This window comes from Pristis pectinata, chromosome 24 (assembly GCF_009764475.1).
Source record: "Pristis pectinata isolate sPriPec2 chromosome 24, sPriPec2.1.pri, whole genome shotgun sequence".
NCBI classification, from domain to species: Eukaryota; Metazoa; Chordata; class Chondrichthyes; order Rhinopristiformes; family Pristidae; genus Pristis; species Pristis pectinata.
The window spans coordinates 657903-674691 of record NC_067428.1 but is presented as its reverse complement, the minus strand read 5'-3'; the positions used below and the strand labels follow the sequence as shown (position 1 = coordinate 674691).

Genomic DNA, 16789 nt, shown 5'->3' with positions numbered 1-16789 from the left:
GAATCTTCGAGTCCATTATTAAGGATGAAAGTACGGTGTACTTGGAAGTATATGATAAAAGAGAGCGAAGTCAGCGTGGTTTCATTAGGCGGCGATGTTGCCTGACAGCTCCTCCCTTGAGGAGGTAAATCGTACGTTGGACAAAGCAGAGTCGGTGGATGCTGTTTGCTTAGATTTTCAGAAGGACTTAGAGAAGGTGCCGTAAACGAGCCTGCAAAACAAGGTAAGAACCCATGGAGTTATGGGCAAGGAAGGAATATGGATAGGAAGTCGGCTGACTGGCAGAAGTCAGAGAGCGGGGATCAAGGGTCATTTTCAGGATGGCTCTGGACAAGTGGAGTTCCAGAGTGGTTCTGTTGGGACTGCGGCTTTTCACTTCATACTTTAATGATCTGGATGAAGGAACTGATGGCGCTGTGGTCAGGTTTGCAGAAGATACCAAAAAAAAGATGGAGGAAAAGTTCCTGTCATGGAGGCAGGGAATCTTCAGAAGGACGGACGGGTTGGGAAAGTGGGCAAAGAAGTAGCAGATGGAATACAGTGTAAGAAATTGTGGTGTTGTGCACTTTGGAAGGAATAATAAGGGTGTAGACGATTTGATCAATGGGGAAAACATTCAGAAATCAAAGGTTCCGATGGATTTGGAAGTCCGAGATTAGGATTCCCTGAGGGTTAACTTGCAGTTTTGTCGGTACAGAAGAGGGCAATGTTGGCATTCATTTCGAAAGGAAGAGAATGTAAAAGCAAGGACGTACTGCTGAGGCTTGAGGAGACGTTGTTTTAAGAACGCATTCGGAATATTGCGAACAGTTTCGTGACATCTATCAAAGGAAGGATATGCTGGCCCTTAAAACAGTGCAGAGGAGGTTTCCAAGAATGATGATAAAAACGAAAGAGGAGCGTGTGATGTTTCTGGGCGTGCACTCGCTGGATGAGGGGAGATTTCATTGAAACCTTCCGGATTATGAAAGGAGAGTCCGGCATCGAAGGTGATGGACTCAGAATGGGTTTCCCTTTAGAACTGAAATGAGGGGAAATTTCTTCTGCCAGAGGGTGGAGAATCCGTGGAATTCGTTGCCACAGATGGATGTGGAGGCCAAGTCATTTGTTGTTTTTCTACCAGAGATTGGCAGGTTCTGATTCGGTAAGGTGTTTAGGGTTTCGGGGAGGAGACGGAAGAATGAGGTTGAGAAAAAGATCAGACATGATTGAATGGCGGAGCAGGCTAAATGGGCTGAACTGCCTAAGTCTGCTCCTGTACCCTGTAGTTTTATGGTCCCATCCCATATCATATGACCCGCCGGAACAATCTTCAGATCATTGTCAATAGTCTCAATAACGTTCTTCTGGACAGCATCTGTGGCGCTGCATTCAGCACTCTCTTTTGTTACCTCCTCAGAATACTCAGTCAAATTGGCGAGATAGGACTCCTCCCTCACAAAGCCTTCCTGAAAAAGTCTGTCCCGTAAAATTCCTTCACTAACTTCCCTGCCGCGCACTTTAAAACGGCGGACATTGTCCTGGAACGACGGACTTCCTGCAGATTATCATTGCACCTGGGGGAAACATTCCCTTACGGCTAAACACATCGTAACTTGGACTCCAGTTCACTGGACGCATGGTCACACGACAGTCTAAAACAGAATTAAAGTACACGTGGATGCTGGCTGGACATAAGGTATTAAGGTTCGATGTAATCAGTCAAAACAAGAACAAGGCCCGGTCCCGACCTTCGGAACGGTCTGTATGACCTTCTCCCTGTTACTGAGGGTGTTTCTACTGAATGCTCCGTTTCCTCCCTAACCCCCAAATCAACGTGTTGGTAGGTTCATTGACTGATGCCCATTGACACCGGTATATCAGAGGCTTTGCATGAAGGGGAGCGGCCGAGAATGAAGCGCCGATGGGAATGCGGGGTAAATAAAATAAAAGGGTAACTTTCGTATCAAGATTGGTGACTGGTGGTCGGCGCTGTTACCAAACTGTCTTGGTGTCTGGATGGAAAACACGGGGACCCATCTGTGCGAGAAAGTCAGATATTTAGTTTATTCATGAAGCGGATAATTAAAGTGAGCGGATATTTCGGGCCGTTGAGCAACTGATATCGAAATTTGGACTGAGTCACTGCATAACTAACCGTGTTCGTGCAGCAACTTAATGTCATCAACATGGATCCGCACTGTTGCCAGGTGATTTCGGAATCTTTGTAATTACTGGGATCAACTCCGGCAATGGTGTAATAAAGGAATTCGGCAACTCTCGCTGACCACAGAAGCATGAAGCTGCTGGAGATGGTGAAGAGTAAGATCACAGACCTCCGCCTGCTCTCCATCTCCGGGTCACTGTAGTTCCCTCCCTTGTTCTGACCCCTCAGCCTCTTACGGACGCGACTGGTTACTAAAATGTGTCTGATTGTCAGAACGTTGAGCAACAAGATTAATCATGAAGGGTAGCAAGGGCGTTAGAGCACGAACCAAGCAGTTGTATCCCACCCACCCGGGATCCGTGAAAGAGCTTGGCTTCATTATGCAGTCCCAGGGTACATTGTCGATCACACTCCTGGGATGAAACTTAAAGAAGCAGGGGACATCTTTGAAACAGAACAGAACGCTGATTGTTGTCAGCACCACAGCCGCAGTTTTTCTGATGCAATATTTTGCTTTCAGCTTCTGGCAACAGATGGCGATAAACTGATCAAAGGTAAAAGCGACGGTGAACCAGACAGAACAGTCTATGGTTGCACTGGACTGTGCAAAGATAACACTGCACACGGGGGTGATGTCCAGGCAGGTCGCAGGGAAATAATAATAACTGACTCTCCACAGTATGACGTCAGTGACGATGGTCAGTAGATCCACCGTTGCCATGACCACCAGGTAGCGAGTGGTGCAGGTGGAGAGGCCGCACTTTCCCCGGGACAGGATCATAATCGCCGCTGAATTCACTGGAAGAACAGAGTAAAGAATGACGGAAATTACTGACTATCCGCTCCGTGGGTCTCAGGGCAGAGAGCTTAGGGGGAAATGGACAACAAAAACACATTGGTTTGCGGACAACTCAGCTCTGGAAGTTTCAAAGGAGGAAAAGGCGAGCCGCGGATGCCGCAAACACGCGTAATGGAAATGTAAGGGATTGGTGCGGGAAAGAAGCGGGGTTTGGTACGATGGTATTGTCAGATGAAGAGGGCTCTTTGTAGACATCAATGTACAACCTCCACTATCCGCTGTACGATTCTTCGTAAAAATCCGATGTCTGGGCATCTTTCTCAACGGCAGTGACTGTCGCGTTCACTTCCACACGGGCTTGCGCACTGTCCTCAACCACCGCAGCTCCGGTACCACGGCTCCCTGTCCATTTCACTGTTCTCCGTTCTGTTCTAGCTCTCTCCTACTCCAATCCAGGGTTCCCCCGCTTCCCGCCCACCCCACGGGGGTCCCGGTTCTAGCGCTTCTTCTAAACACAGTAACTTCTGCTGACAGCGATTCCATCCGAGTTACCTGCCACTATATCTCCGTTCTTCCGCAAGGTTCAGCGGGTTGGAAAAAAAAAAGAAAAAAGTTCCGTGTGTGTCATCTTTTTAAAAAGAAGTATCTTGAAATTTTGTTGGGGTGTTGAGAGAATTACTTCCAACGGTTTGTGCGATCTGTTCGTCAGCTCTGATGCCCGGACACCGCCCATGAATTCCACCATCCACAATACCCAGAAAGCTGAGGAAGGGGAACGATACACAGCAGTATGAAGACCACTGAATAATAATGTGTAGTATTTGCTTTATTGTAGAAGTTTCAGCCATGTATGTCTTTTTCTGTTTTCATCACTGCATTAATTTTGAGTCAATATCAATCGGGACTTACCCTCCAGCTAGCGGTTCAAAATCAGCAAAATCCCACGGTGACAGATGTTGTGTGACACCACGGCTGATAAATGTGTTAGGGAAGCTTACGCGGAGGATGCAAGGTCGGGTGGCGACTTCAGTCCATGACCTCTTGATCCAGGGACACGGCATCAGCTGTGATAAAGGGTCTCGGAGCAGAGCCGTTCTCATTTTCGCTTTCCGCAGATGCTGCATCATCCGCTGAGTGTTTCACGTATTTTCCACTAAAGTGCTTAAAGTGTTCAAGTTCCAGTCGAAAATCAGTGCAGATAATTCAAAACATCTGTCCATTTTTGGTATTACTCTGAGTTAATGGAGCATTATTCTGCATGACTGGTGGCTTGTTCCAGAGTGGAACATCGCTCGCCCTTTACCGCGTCTGACGACAAACGGACTCCACAGCCAATAACGTTGGCCATTAACTCGCTCTTCACTTGACGGGTCATAGGTGTGGAATAATACCCCGGTGCGCCAAATCTCACACAGTCCTTCACTGGAATTTTGGGAACTCCGAAGTAGTTATGCACGTGCTTCGCAAATGATATTACAGGCTCTACCCCTGAATCTGACCGGCATTCCGTTTCCTTTCAAAACAGCTGGGGAATTTCTTAAAATATTGTGTAAGAACTTAAAAGATTGAATTTGTAACGACATAATCTTGATAAAGAATAACCCCAGATCTTCCGCAGAGGTCCCGAGCGCACTGGATAATCGTAGATTTATTTGACTCCGAATTGAAATGATAAATCAACAATGCGTGCGTTGAATGCACAAAATCAAGCCGCACCCCGCCCCCTTCCACTCTCCCCTGTATAATCTATTGGTTTATTTTCAAACCGTGGCCACAGACAAATCTAGAAGGTAACTTCTGAACGGACACTGATCTTACTCCCGGTGTCCGTGCCGCAGTCACTGATACACCCTCATCAAAACGCTGACAGTTGCTGAACGAATCGAGAAACCGCGCATACAAAATTGCAAACTTTAGTTTGCTTACGTTCTTACCAGGAACACCAATAACAGAAATGACCAGGAAATATATTTTTCTGACATTGTAAAATGTTTCAAGTATGTTGTGGAGAACTGGTCTGTCTTCCAGCTGCCCGCAATATCTGTGAAGAAAAGTCTGAGCCGATGCAGTTCGACAGCCATGAATTTATACACTGACGTGTTTCTGCTCCAACAATTCAATGTCATTCAAGGACGCTGTATCTTTTGAAATGGGGGTAATTCGAGTGAAATCCCAGTTGTGCTGAGATATGAATAGTTTGTGTCGAAATTCCAAAATCTCAAAGGCGAAACTATGAGGATCGGATAAGTCAGTGAAGGTTTGTTTCGAAACTCTCACAGACTCACCTCTAGATTTAATATTTGAGACTTGTTGACGATGTTCATTACTCTGCTCTGCAGACCTTGTAATAAAATTCCCAAACTATCCTCTCCTCAGAAGTCTGTTCGACTTCTCTCTGGAAACGTCTGTTGTTCGAGATCGCTGGAAAAGAAATGAAAAAATAATACGCGGTGTTACTACATTAGTGTATTATCGTGAAGAGTTTCAAACAATGGAATATTCAGACCGACGAAGATTCCAAACTAATACAAACCTTCAAAGGAATTGAGATGAATGCAGTCCAAAACATAATAACCGGCTCCCGTCAGAAGCCACGCTGGTCTGAGAGAAAATGATTCAGACACCACATGAAAGATCCCGAATCGGTGCATATGTTTAAACTGACGGAACATATGCATTAATAACATTTATACAAACAAATTGTTGCAGAAATAACATGACTTAAAATGCAAAATATTAGTAGTGTTGTGATCTGTTGAGGATGATAGTCTTATTGACGTATTTCACAACCTGAACTGCTCTTTCTATGTAACTAAAACACAATATGCAGCATTTTATTATTGCTTTTCCCCGTGTACTGCCTTGATGTATTTATAAATGGAGTCATCTGTCTGGATGGCAGGAAAACAAAGCCAATGAAATTGATCAGTTCGTAAGATGAGCAGAGGGTATGCCGGTAGTGTTTAATATTCACCACCATCACTTCTGCTCTAATTTTATATACCAGTTTTCAGATAATACCACCATAGAAGGCCGTATCTCAAATAATGATGAGTCGGAGTACAGGAAAGAGATAGAGAGCTCAGTGACGTGGAGTCATGTCAACAACCTTTCCCTCAATGTCAGCAAACCAAAGAGGGGGTCATTGACTTCAGGAAAGGGGTCGTTTTACATGCACCTGTCTACATCAACGGTGCTGAGGGCGAGACGGTTGAGAGCTTCATATTCCTGCGAGTAAGCATCACTGATAGCATGTCCAATCACATAGCCGCCAGGGCCAAGAAATCTAACTAGCGTCTCGAAGTCCTCAGAAGGCTACAGAAATATGGCATGTCCCTTTTGACACTCACTAATTTTATTGATACTCCATAGAAAGCATCATATCTGGATGGATCACGGCTTGATATAGCAACTGCTCTGCCCAGCACTCCAATAAACGGCAGAGAGTTGGGGACACCGCCCAGTGCATCACGCAAACCCGCCTCCTCTAAATGGACTCTGCCTATACCTCTCGTTGCCTTCGTGAAGCAGCCATCACATTCAAAGTCCCCACCCACCCGGGTCATTCTTTCTTTTCTCCTCTCCCATCAGGCAGGAGCCTGAGGGCACATAACATACAGCAAGCTCAAGAAGAGCTTCTATCCCACTGTTACAAGACTATTGAACGGTTCCCATATACGACGAGATGGCTCTTGACATCACAATCTACCTTGTTTAATCTTGCACGTTAGTGTTTACCGGAAATGCATTTCTCTGAAGCTGTGAAACTTTACTCACTATTCTGTGATTGTTTTTACCCTGTACTACCTCAGTACACTCTGTACTACTTCAATGCACTGTGTAATGAATTGATCTCTCCGAACGGTGTGCAAGACAAGTTTTTCGCTGTCTCTCGGCACAAGTGACAATAATACAGCAATACCAATGCCAATATTTATGTTGGTGCTGATTACCTTTCATGGCCGAATAAGGCTAGGACATTCACAATGGAGGTTGCGGTTCTCGAGAGAGCTGATGGAGCGAACGACAATGGAATGAAAGTTGAAAGATCCCACTCTCCGGGAAGGCTATGATACAATAATATTAAATACTGGTTAAACTGGATAAACTTTGTTCTTTTCTGATCTCCAGATGTAAATAAGGAGGTGATTGCAGTGGAACCGATGCAGAGAAGATGCACCACGAATTCGCCTGGGATGGAACATTTTGGATATCAGCAGGGAAACTGGGGTTGTTTCCCTGAAGTGAAGGAGTCATAGGGTTTTGCATGGAAGTTTATATTCCGCTGCGTGTCCCGTCCCTGTGTCCATTGACCAGGGTTCACTCTTGCCCCACGTTCATCCACTTGTTCGGAGGCAGCGCTGAGGAGATAGTTTGTCGAGAGTGTGGAGGAAAGAAGCAGAGGCAATTTTGCAGCGGGTACCGCTTGTGCTGATGTGAGAAACAAAGCGATTTCCTCGACGTGCTGCGGACTTTGAAAAGTTAAAGTGATGAATGAATCTGGTATTAAATCTACATGAGGCTCAGCATTGTGCACAACTGTTGTGGTGGAGAATTGGATAAAGGAATGCAATGCACTGATCAGGATGTCACTCACTGGTCTGTGGGTAACGAGCAAAGGCAACAACGCCATTGCATCTGTTGTAAATATTGGCGATATTTTAATCTGTTACAATATTTTAATCTGTTACAGATGCCGCTCTGTATACGAAAGTCTTCTTCTGCTGCTTTAACATAAAGAAAACCAGCTTCTTCAGCATCACCTCTGTGGCGTCTCTGGTGGAAAAAAGGCCGGGACCGCCAAACCACCAAACTGGAAAACTATTGTCACCGCACAGAAAGAGAAGCAAACAAGCACATACACAGACACACAGACACAGACACAGGCACACACACACACATACATACACACACACAGACTCTCTCTCTCCCTCTCTCTATCACACACACACATACACACATACAGACTCTCTTTCTCACTCACACACACACAGACTCTCTCTCACACACACATACACACACAGACACTCTCTCACGCACACAGACAAACACACACAAACATACACAAACTCTAACACACACATACACACGGAGACTCTCTCTCTCTCACGCACAGATACACACACACAGACCCTCTCTCACTCACATACACACACACACACCACACATACATGCGCGCGCGCGCGCGCACGCACGCACACACACACACACACACACACACACACACACACACACACACACACACAAGTGTATGAATGGAATTAATTGTGGTCCTCTGTGTCCATGCCTTTCTGCTCCCCGATTGAACTTTCTTCACAACATATTTTACACGTGGGCCACAACACCGAGTAAAGCAGAACGAGAACTGAGGAGGCGTTGAAACAATCACAGGACCATGATGCAGAAGCAACAGATATTTGTGACAGAATTCGAGGCAGTGTTTATGAAGACCATTGAAGGAGTGCCTCACTCTGCCGCAGAGCAAATGACAATTGATGCATGAGGTCTCAATCTTCAAATGAAGGGACGGACTGTGTAAAAAGGACATGACATTGTGAACGGAATGGGAACATGCCAGATGGAAAATGGTAGTCAGCACAGCGTGTTCAAAAATTTAAAGAAAAACATAAAGTACAGAATTAGAGCGAGAGAGAGAGAGAGAGCAGAGAGCATCAACAAAAGGGAGACGGCCAATGTGAGACGGTTAATGTAGAGTGTGAGAGTGTGTGTTCATTCTGTACCTCTCAGTCTCTGTTACAGTGTGAGAGTGTGGGGTTCATTCTGTACCTGTCAGTCTCTGGTACAGTGTGAGAGTGTGGGGTTCATTCTGTACCTGTCAGTCTCCGGTACTGTGAGAGTACGGGGTTCATTCTGTACCTGTGGGGTACCTCGTTTACCTGCCAGTCTCTGTAGGAATGCGAGTGTGTTTTCGCATTGCTTGTTGCTCTTCCATAAATCAACGAGTTACTCTCAAGATGTAAACAGGCTATATTCAGAGGAGACTCTCGCTGTTTAAGCTATTTTAGCACCCAGTACGCTGCTACTACAGTGCTATTCCGAGTGTGGCTAGTTGTATTGGAGATGTATATCCAGAGATACAAAATCGTAATGCAGAGCAATAAGCCCACCGGCCCATTATTTCCATGCCGACCATTGATTGCCAATCGACACCGAACCCAATGACAAACGCCTGGTCCATGGGCTTCCATGCCTTGGTGTTGCTACTCGTATGAGCAGCTGCTCGTCTGGGTAATGTTTAAGTGTTAGGAGTGTCCCATCTTCCATCAGCCACTGAGACGGTAAGTTCCAGATTCCAAGTATGTTCTGGGTGAAAATAATCAATTTTAATCGATTTCATTCACGGTATAACCAGTCCAGCCCCTAAAATATCATTGTCGCGGCACTGGGTTCCGCACTTGAACTGAATGAGGAGAGAGAAGGATGCGTTTTCGGGTGTCACGAGGAGACCGGGAACCACGTTCCCCTGTTTGCCGTCTGTCTGTCTGTCTGTCTCTCTCTCTCTGTTTGTCTCAGAACAGCCACTCAGTAGCCCGTGCAGAGAGGAACAGTGTACCGGAGACTGACAGGTACAGAATGAACCCCACGTTCTCACACTGTACAGCTAACTCTCGTTTGACATCAGAAGGGTCATCAACTCATCCACGCCAACTGGGCTCACCTGCTGAGCCTCGGGTGCTGGGGGAAGAAAACCGCCGTCCTCACTCGCTCCAGATCGCTGCCCACACCATCCCACACCAGTGTGGTTACCTGATGACTGCCGTCTAAAGCAGTCCAGCAAGCCCGTCCGATGGATAAGAAAGGAGGAGAGTGAAACCGGCCCAGCCTCCCAGCCCAGGACACCCAGCAGAGTCCCCCCCCCCCCCCCCATCGCCGTCACTGCCTGAGCGCCGGGTCAGGATCCTGGAGCCCTGTCACTGAGAGTCCAATCGGAGCTCCCTCACCACGCGGAGCGGGGCGGCCCAGAGAGGCGGCCTGGCACCACCTTCTCCAGGCAGCTGCGAAACGGGAGTAACCCATCCGTCCCGAGACACACTGATCCCAGCACTTGGCCAACGACCTTCTGGCTGCCAAGCTATAGGGAGCGTGGTAGTCGTGGCCGAGTGGTTAAGGCGATGGACTAGAAATCCATTGGGGTTTCCCCGCGTAGGTTCGAATCCTGCCGACTACGGGAGCAGTGGGTCCGGCCGGAGTAACCGGTATAATTTTGAGGGGCTGTTGATTGTTTGGTCCCGGAGTGAAAATTCCATGCAATAAGTCACGCTGTTTTTTTTTTACTGCCTTTCAATGCTTCCGTCATGAATTTGGGACGTTGACCTGGATATTATCTCCGGTGCCGTGGTCCTGGTCACTCCTGACCCGGTTTCCATCCAGAACCGTTATATTGTTTTATATTGTCCGTGACTCCCTGATCCAAAACATTGATTCAGGTTGTGAAAAGCCGGGTCCCGGAACCGGTCCCTGGTCACAGCCTACCAACCCGGGAACCCGCTTCCTTCAGGGTGTCCCTGTGGTGTAATCTGTCAGCGCGTTCGGCTGTTAACCGAAAGGTTGATGGTTCGACCCCACCCAGGGACGCTGGTGATCCTGCAGCTTTTGCTGTGCGTGTCATTGTCAGCTGGGTAACACTGCGCTGTCCGGAGGCGTCCGCTCCCTGCTACTGCCTCAATGGGCTCAGTGGGAGCCCTCCCTGCAGGGTCTCAAGCCCGGTAGCCCCGATCAGCGGGATGTGAGTGTTTCCTCCGGCGACATCCTTGGACCTAACGGACTTGCCAGGACTAATGTTTGGTTTTGATTTAATTCTAAATGGCCTCTGCCGCAAAAAAATTTCACGGCTTGTAGGGAGAGAGCGGAACAGGGGCTTGAACTTGGTTGATGAGTTATGGTCGCACTGAACAGTAAGCGGGAAGGGTCGAATGGCCGGTGTCGGCTTTGTTCTCTGTGTTCCAATACCTCTGTCTTATGCTGAACGGATGAGACCCAGAGAAGTGCGGACTTCTCAGATTACGGAGCTGCAGTTGGCGATGGTCACCGTCTGGTACTTAATTTGTTGGAATTTTGGTCACCATTTATCAGCTCATGTCTTACGACTGTCCAGGACTTGCCGTTTGAAGGCGTGGACCGCTTCAGTGATACAATGCTGGAAACAAGAAGAAACCATCAGTTTGAACCAACTGTGGTGTTTGAACAATCGAGTAGATGGTAAGAAACTGTTCATCACAGCAGATGAGTCTAAGACCGGAAGACGTCTGTTTAATGTGAGGTGGGAGAGGTTTGGAGAGGATCTGTGGAAGTTGTGTTAAGCCCAGAGGCGACTTGCAATGTGGAACGCACTGCCGGATGAAAGGGCGGAGGTAGGTGCTCTTACAACATGTGAGAAACACTGGGACAAGCACTTCAATCACCATGGCAGGGAACGTTGCTGAATGTGATCAGTACGGGATGGTCGGCATGGACAACATGGGCTGAAGGGTCTGGTTCTGTGCTCTGTGGCGCGAATATTCTATGCCACTCCGACACATCAGAGATGGGAGATTTCAGTTGAATCTCAGGAAGAATTCTCCCCCCTGAGATTATTTCAGGTTTGGCTCATTGTCATGGACAGGGCTGTGTGAGAGCAGGAGAGGTGGGTAAAGGCATCCAGAGGGTTGATCTGGGGGAGACTCAGCTCTTCCCCTTGTCCAACGGTCCGAGGTTCTTATTTTCTGTCTCCTTGTACGGACTAGGGAGCGGACTGCAGGAAGGGTGTGAACACTGTCCATGGTCCCATGAAACAAGGAGCTGCTCACGTGGATGGAGAAGGGAGAAAAGCAAAGGCCGATAGTCCCGCGGGCTGTGTTGCCTGCCCGGAGCCGGGGATAACGACATGTCTTCGGGGCTGTTGAGGAAGCTGGGGAGGAAGTGACAGGTCACCCCACTCCCACTCGCCCCACAAACTCCCTCCTTCCCAATCCCGTCCACCACTCCCCCTTACATCCATTTCCGCTGCTCACACACCTCTCCCATTTCCCCGTCCATCATTCCCTTCCCACACAACTCTCCGCTCTGCCGGTCGCACTCCCGCACTCCGGAAATTTTCATCCTTCCCGCACCCCCTCCCTATTCCCTCTCACTCACGCCGTTCTCCCTCCACTCCCCTCACCCCACTCCTCTCCCACTGACCACTCCCTTCCTCCCTCTACCCACCGCGTCCAACGTCCTCCTCCCCAACTCCCCCGGTCTGCGTTCCATTCCTTCTCCCCACTCCCATTTCCAATCCCCATACCTTATCGAGCAGGTGACCAACCGTTATCGAAAGAGTATGAGATTCATAAATAAGAAAGTATTGTCCTGAATACTGAATTTGGGATTCACACTGATAATTTACGCTATAGTAAGTATTGTACACTGAATGGGAATATTCTTTGACATAGGTCCGTCGATCGGTGATGTGTAGACAGACAGACGCAAGTACATGAATAGATAAAGAGAGAGAGAGAGTGAAAGGGAGAAAGAGAAAGGGCGAGAGAAAAAATGAAAGAGGGTAAACTGATTGATATTCAAACGACTATCTCTCAGGAATCGGCGGTAGACACGTTCGCTGCAGATACTGGCCCCTCTAAAAATCTTGCAGTCTGCTTCAGCAAGTGATAAATGAAGTGTCATTTTCATCCGGCATTGTCCGAAGTAGCCTTCTCATTACAGGTCACAATACTGCTTCCTGCAGCAATGTGACTCATAAGGGCACATTCTTCACCCAACGTGTCTGGCTTCCACCAAATCTTCCCTCCAAAACTCTGTCACCTGTTACTCTGAGTGGCTGGTTATGGCACGCATTTACTCCAGCATCCCAGACAATCGCGACCCATTGCAATTTGCCTACTGCCGAAACAGGTCCGCAGCGGACGCCATCTCCCTGGCCTTACACTCAGCTCTGGAGCATCTAGACAGTAAACGCACATCCGTTAGACTATTTTTTTTATTGACTACAGCTCTGCCTTCAATTCTATAATCCCAAGCAAAATTGTCAGCACACTCTGAGACCTGGGACTCAACACTTCCTTCTGTAACTGGATCCTTGACTTTCTAACCAAAAGACCGCAATCAGTGAGGATAGGCAGCAACACCTCCAGCACGATTAGTCTCAACATTAATGTCCCACGAAGCTGCGTCCTCAGTCTACTCTACTCCCCTATGCATTCATGAATGTGTCGTCAAATTCTGCTTGAACACCTACAAGTTTGCGGATGAATCCACCGTTTTAGGTCGTATCGCAAATAACAATGAGTCGGAATACAAGAAGGAGATAAAGAGCTTAGCGGAATGGCGTCATGACAACTACCTTTCCCTCAATGCCAACAAAGCAAAAGAGCTGGTCATTGACTTCAGGAAAGGGGGCGGTGTGCATGCTGCTGTGAACATCAACGGTCCTGAGGTCGAAAGGTTGAGAGCTTCAAGTTCCTGGGAGTGAACATCACCAACAGCCTATCCTGGTCAAATCACGTAGATGCCACGGCCAAGAAAGTTCACCAGCGCCTCTACTTCCTCAGGAGGCTAAAGTAATTTGATTTGTCCCCTTTGACTCTCATGAACTTTTACCGATGCACCATAGAAAGCACCCTATCTGGATGTATCACTGCTTGGTACGGCAACTGCTCTGCCCAGGACTGCAAGAAACTGCAGAGAGTTGTGGACACAGCCCAGCGCATCACGGACACCAGTCTTCCCTCCTTGGACTCTGTCTTTACCTCTCGTTGTCTTGATGAAGCAGCCAGTATAATAAAAGACCCCACCCACCCGGGTCCTCTCTTCTCTCCTCTTCCATCAAGTAGCCGATACAGGAGCCTGAGGGCACGTACCACCAGCCTCAAGTACAGCTTCTATCCCACGGTGATAAGACTGTTAAACGGTTCCCTTATACTCTAACGTCACGATCTACTTTGTTGTGACCTTGCACCTTTTTGCACTGCATTTTCTCTGTAGCTCTGACACTTTACTCTGTAGTGTTATTGTTTTTACCTGTACTACCTCAAAGCACTCTGTACTAATTTAATGTAACTACACTGTGTAATGAATTGACATGTACGATCTGTATGCTACATATTTTTTTTCTAGAGCTCAGTTTCATAAAGAGACAAAGTAAGATGCTGGTCCTTCTTCACTGAAGGAATTCCAACATTTATTCAATCACATCAACAAAACGGATAAGTTAACGAGAGCCCGGGATTGGATACTGTTTCTGAACAGCACCTCTCAGTTTTCCACACTGCATCCCATCCGCCATGCCGTGGCCCATTCCCTTCGCCTGTCGATACCCCCTTGAAGCCTCTCCGCATCCTCTTCGCAGCCCACGTGACACCCAGTGGGTATCATCAGCAAACCTCGATATATTGGAGTGAAAGTCAAACAAACTGAAGATTCTGGAAATCTGAAGCAAGAACGGAAATTGCTGAAGCACTCAGCCGGTCAGGCAGAATCGGCGGAGACTCTGATTCAACGTTTTATTTCGAAGACCCTTCCGCTTCCAACCTGAAACTTCACTTCTGTTTCTCTCTCCATCATTTTCTGTTTTATATTGTACGTGACGCCCTGATCCAAACCATTGATACAGATTCTGAAAAGCCGGGTCCCAGCTCCGGTCCCTGGTCAACGCCTACCATCCTGGGAATGGCCCATTTATTCCCGCTTCCTTCAGGGTGTCTCTGTAGCGCAATCTGTCAGCGCGTTCGGCTGTTAACCGGAAGGATGCTGGTTCGAGCCCATCCATGGACGCTGGAGATCCGACAGCTTTTGCTGTGCGTGTGACTGTCAGCTGGGTAACACTGCGCTGTCCGGAGGAGGCCGCTCCCTGCTGCTGCCTCATTGGGCACAGTGGGAGCCCTCCTTGCGAGGTCTCAAGGCCGGAAATCCGGATGTTCTGCCTCCCTTTCACCGGGATGTGTGAGCTTCATGAAACAACGTCCTTGGAACTGATCGGTGTAATGTTGTGCTTAATTTGTATTTTGCTCTCTGATCATTCAGATTCACTGACTAATTTCTACCCACAGACATAATTCAGAAGGAGGTGAAAAAAAATGGAACAGGGAAGTGAACTTGATTGATGAGCCATGAACTTACTGAATGGGGGTGTAGACACGAGGCGCAGAATGGTCTGTGCCATTTCTTATCCTCTGTGTTTCAATGGGAACGCTTTATGCTCAGCGGGTGAATCTCAGGAGGGAGTTTGCTTCTGACGCTGTCGCAACAAGCAATCTACTGAGGTCACTCAGGGGGCCCAACAGCATCTGTCTGGGGAAGGTCGTTGATGTTTCGACATTTCGAATCGAAACGCTGCATTAGGTCCCGACATGAACCCTGATGCAGGGCTTCGTCCTGAAACCTCGACAATTACTTTCCCTCCACAGATGCTGCCCGACCCGCTGACTTCCTCAAGCATATTGGAGACACAGGAGACTGCAGATGTCTCCTGTGCACATGTCTCCTGTGCAGATGTCTGCAGATGCATCTGTGGAGGGAAGTGGACTCTGGAGCTTTCGGGTTGTGATCCTTCATCTGGACCAGAACGTCGACTGTTCATTTCCCTCCACAGATGCTTCTCGACCCGCTGAGTTCCTCCAGAAGATTGTTTGTTGCTCTAAATTCCAGCGTCTGCAGTCTCCTGTGTCTCAAAACATGCTCCCTTGTATCGGGGATGTAGGTCTCAGTGGGAGAGCGCATGCTTTGAATGTGTGAGGTCCCGGGTTCAATCCCCTGCATATCCACGCTGGTGACCGTGAATTTTGAACAACGAGAGGAAATTTCCTTAGAATCCTCATACTGTCCCGAGCCCCATAGAGCCGAGAAAGTGACATATGACAGGTATAAATCACTTCCAATATTTCGTTCATCAGCTCCAAACATCCCTATCTTTGTTCAGTATCATCCTTTTATTGATTCAGTTTGGAGATCTGAACTTACTGGCGAGGACACGGGGTAAGTGGAAAGTATCCCCGAGGGATGACTCACGGTCGCTTTGTGCCGGATTGAAGGGCTTGGCTCGGGGTTCGGGTCAGGAGTGGGATAACCACCCGCAGGCCTGTTACTAAACCGTTCCACGTGGGAGAATTAGAAACTTCCCCTTGCCGGCACAGGTACAAAGCCTCTGCGGGGCAGAGCGCAGGTCTGGGGTCTGCGCGGACAACAGATTGTGCAAGTAAAAGATGAGGAGACGAAACTGTCACTTGGCGAGGCTAAGGCGATAGAGTTGTCGAGACGGGCGGCAGCATCAGTCCCGTTCTGAACGCTGAACGTCTCTGTTACTACAGCCGACAAAGGAGAGGGGCGGGATAAGGTCAGAACAAGTCGAATGTAATTCTAGGATGGACTGAAGATCAAGGAGAGCGCGAACACAGTCCCCGCCACCACACATTTTAGAGTCGAGTGTCCCACATTTGGGACACGGCAGGCGTCAGCACTTCCGTGGTGCAGTGGGCGAGTCTCAGCCCGGGAGAACAGCCTTGTGATCACCGTCACTCCCCTGCCAGGTCAATACACCGGACCCTGCGGCACCCCACTACTCCCCACCTGTCACTGCCCGGTCCGGTTGCGTTGCTCTTGGAATGAGAACCGCCGTTAATTCGCCGACCGTTATATCCGCAACACGGAACAGTCAGCGGGGAAGATAAACCGATTGTCTGACATCAGGGCCGCAGTAACAGGGTCAATGAAATAATGTCAAACTCAGGAATTGCTGAAATGTCGGGCAAGAGGTATCCGACCGGGATAGAGCACAGACAGCACAGGGAGAGTGACCGGATGGGGCAGGAAGTAAGGAACAAGGAAAGGAAGACAGAAAGACAGGGGAAGAG

At 48.2% G+C, this 16789-nt stretch overlaps 2 non-coding genes across 2 annotated transcripts; one reads left to right on the top strand and one right to left on the bottom strand.

Annotated features, from left to right (window-relative positions):
* The first annotated feature begins 10052 nt into the window (after positions 1-10052).
* On the top strand, positions 10053-10134 carry trnas-aga (transfer RNA serine (anticodon AGA)). The gene has a single exon. It is a non-coding gene; the product is annotated as a tRNA-Ser (tRNA).
* Positions 10135-16312: 6178 nt separating this feature from the next.
* Positions 16313-16473, bottom strand: LOC127582777 (U1 spliceosomal RNA). Its single transcript, XR_007958168.1, has one exon. It is a non-coding gene; the product is annotated as a U1 spliceosomal RNA (small nuclear RNA).
* Between the last annotated feature and the right edge of the window lie 316 nt (positions 16474-16789).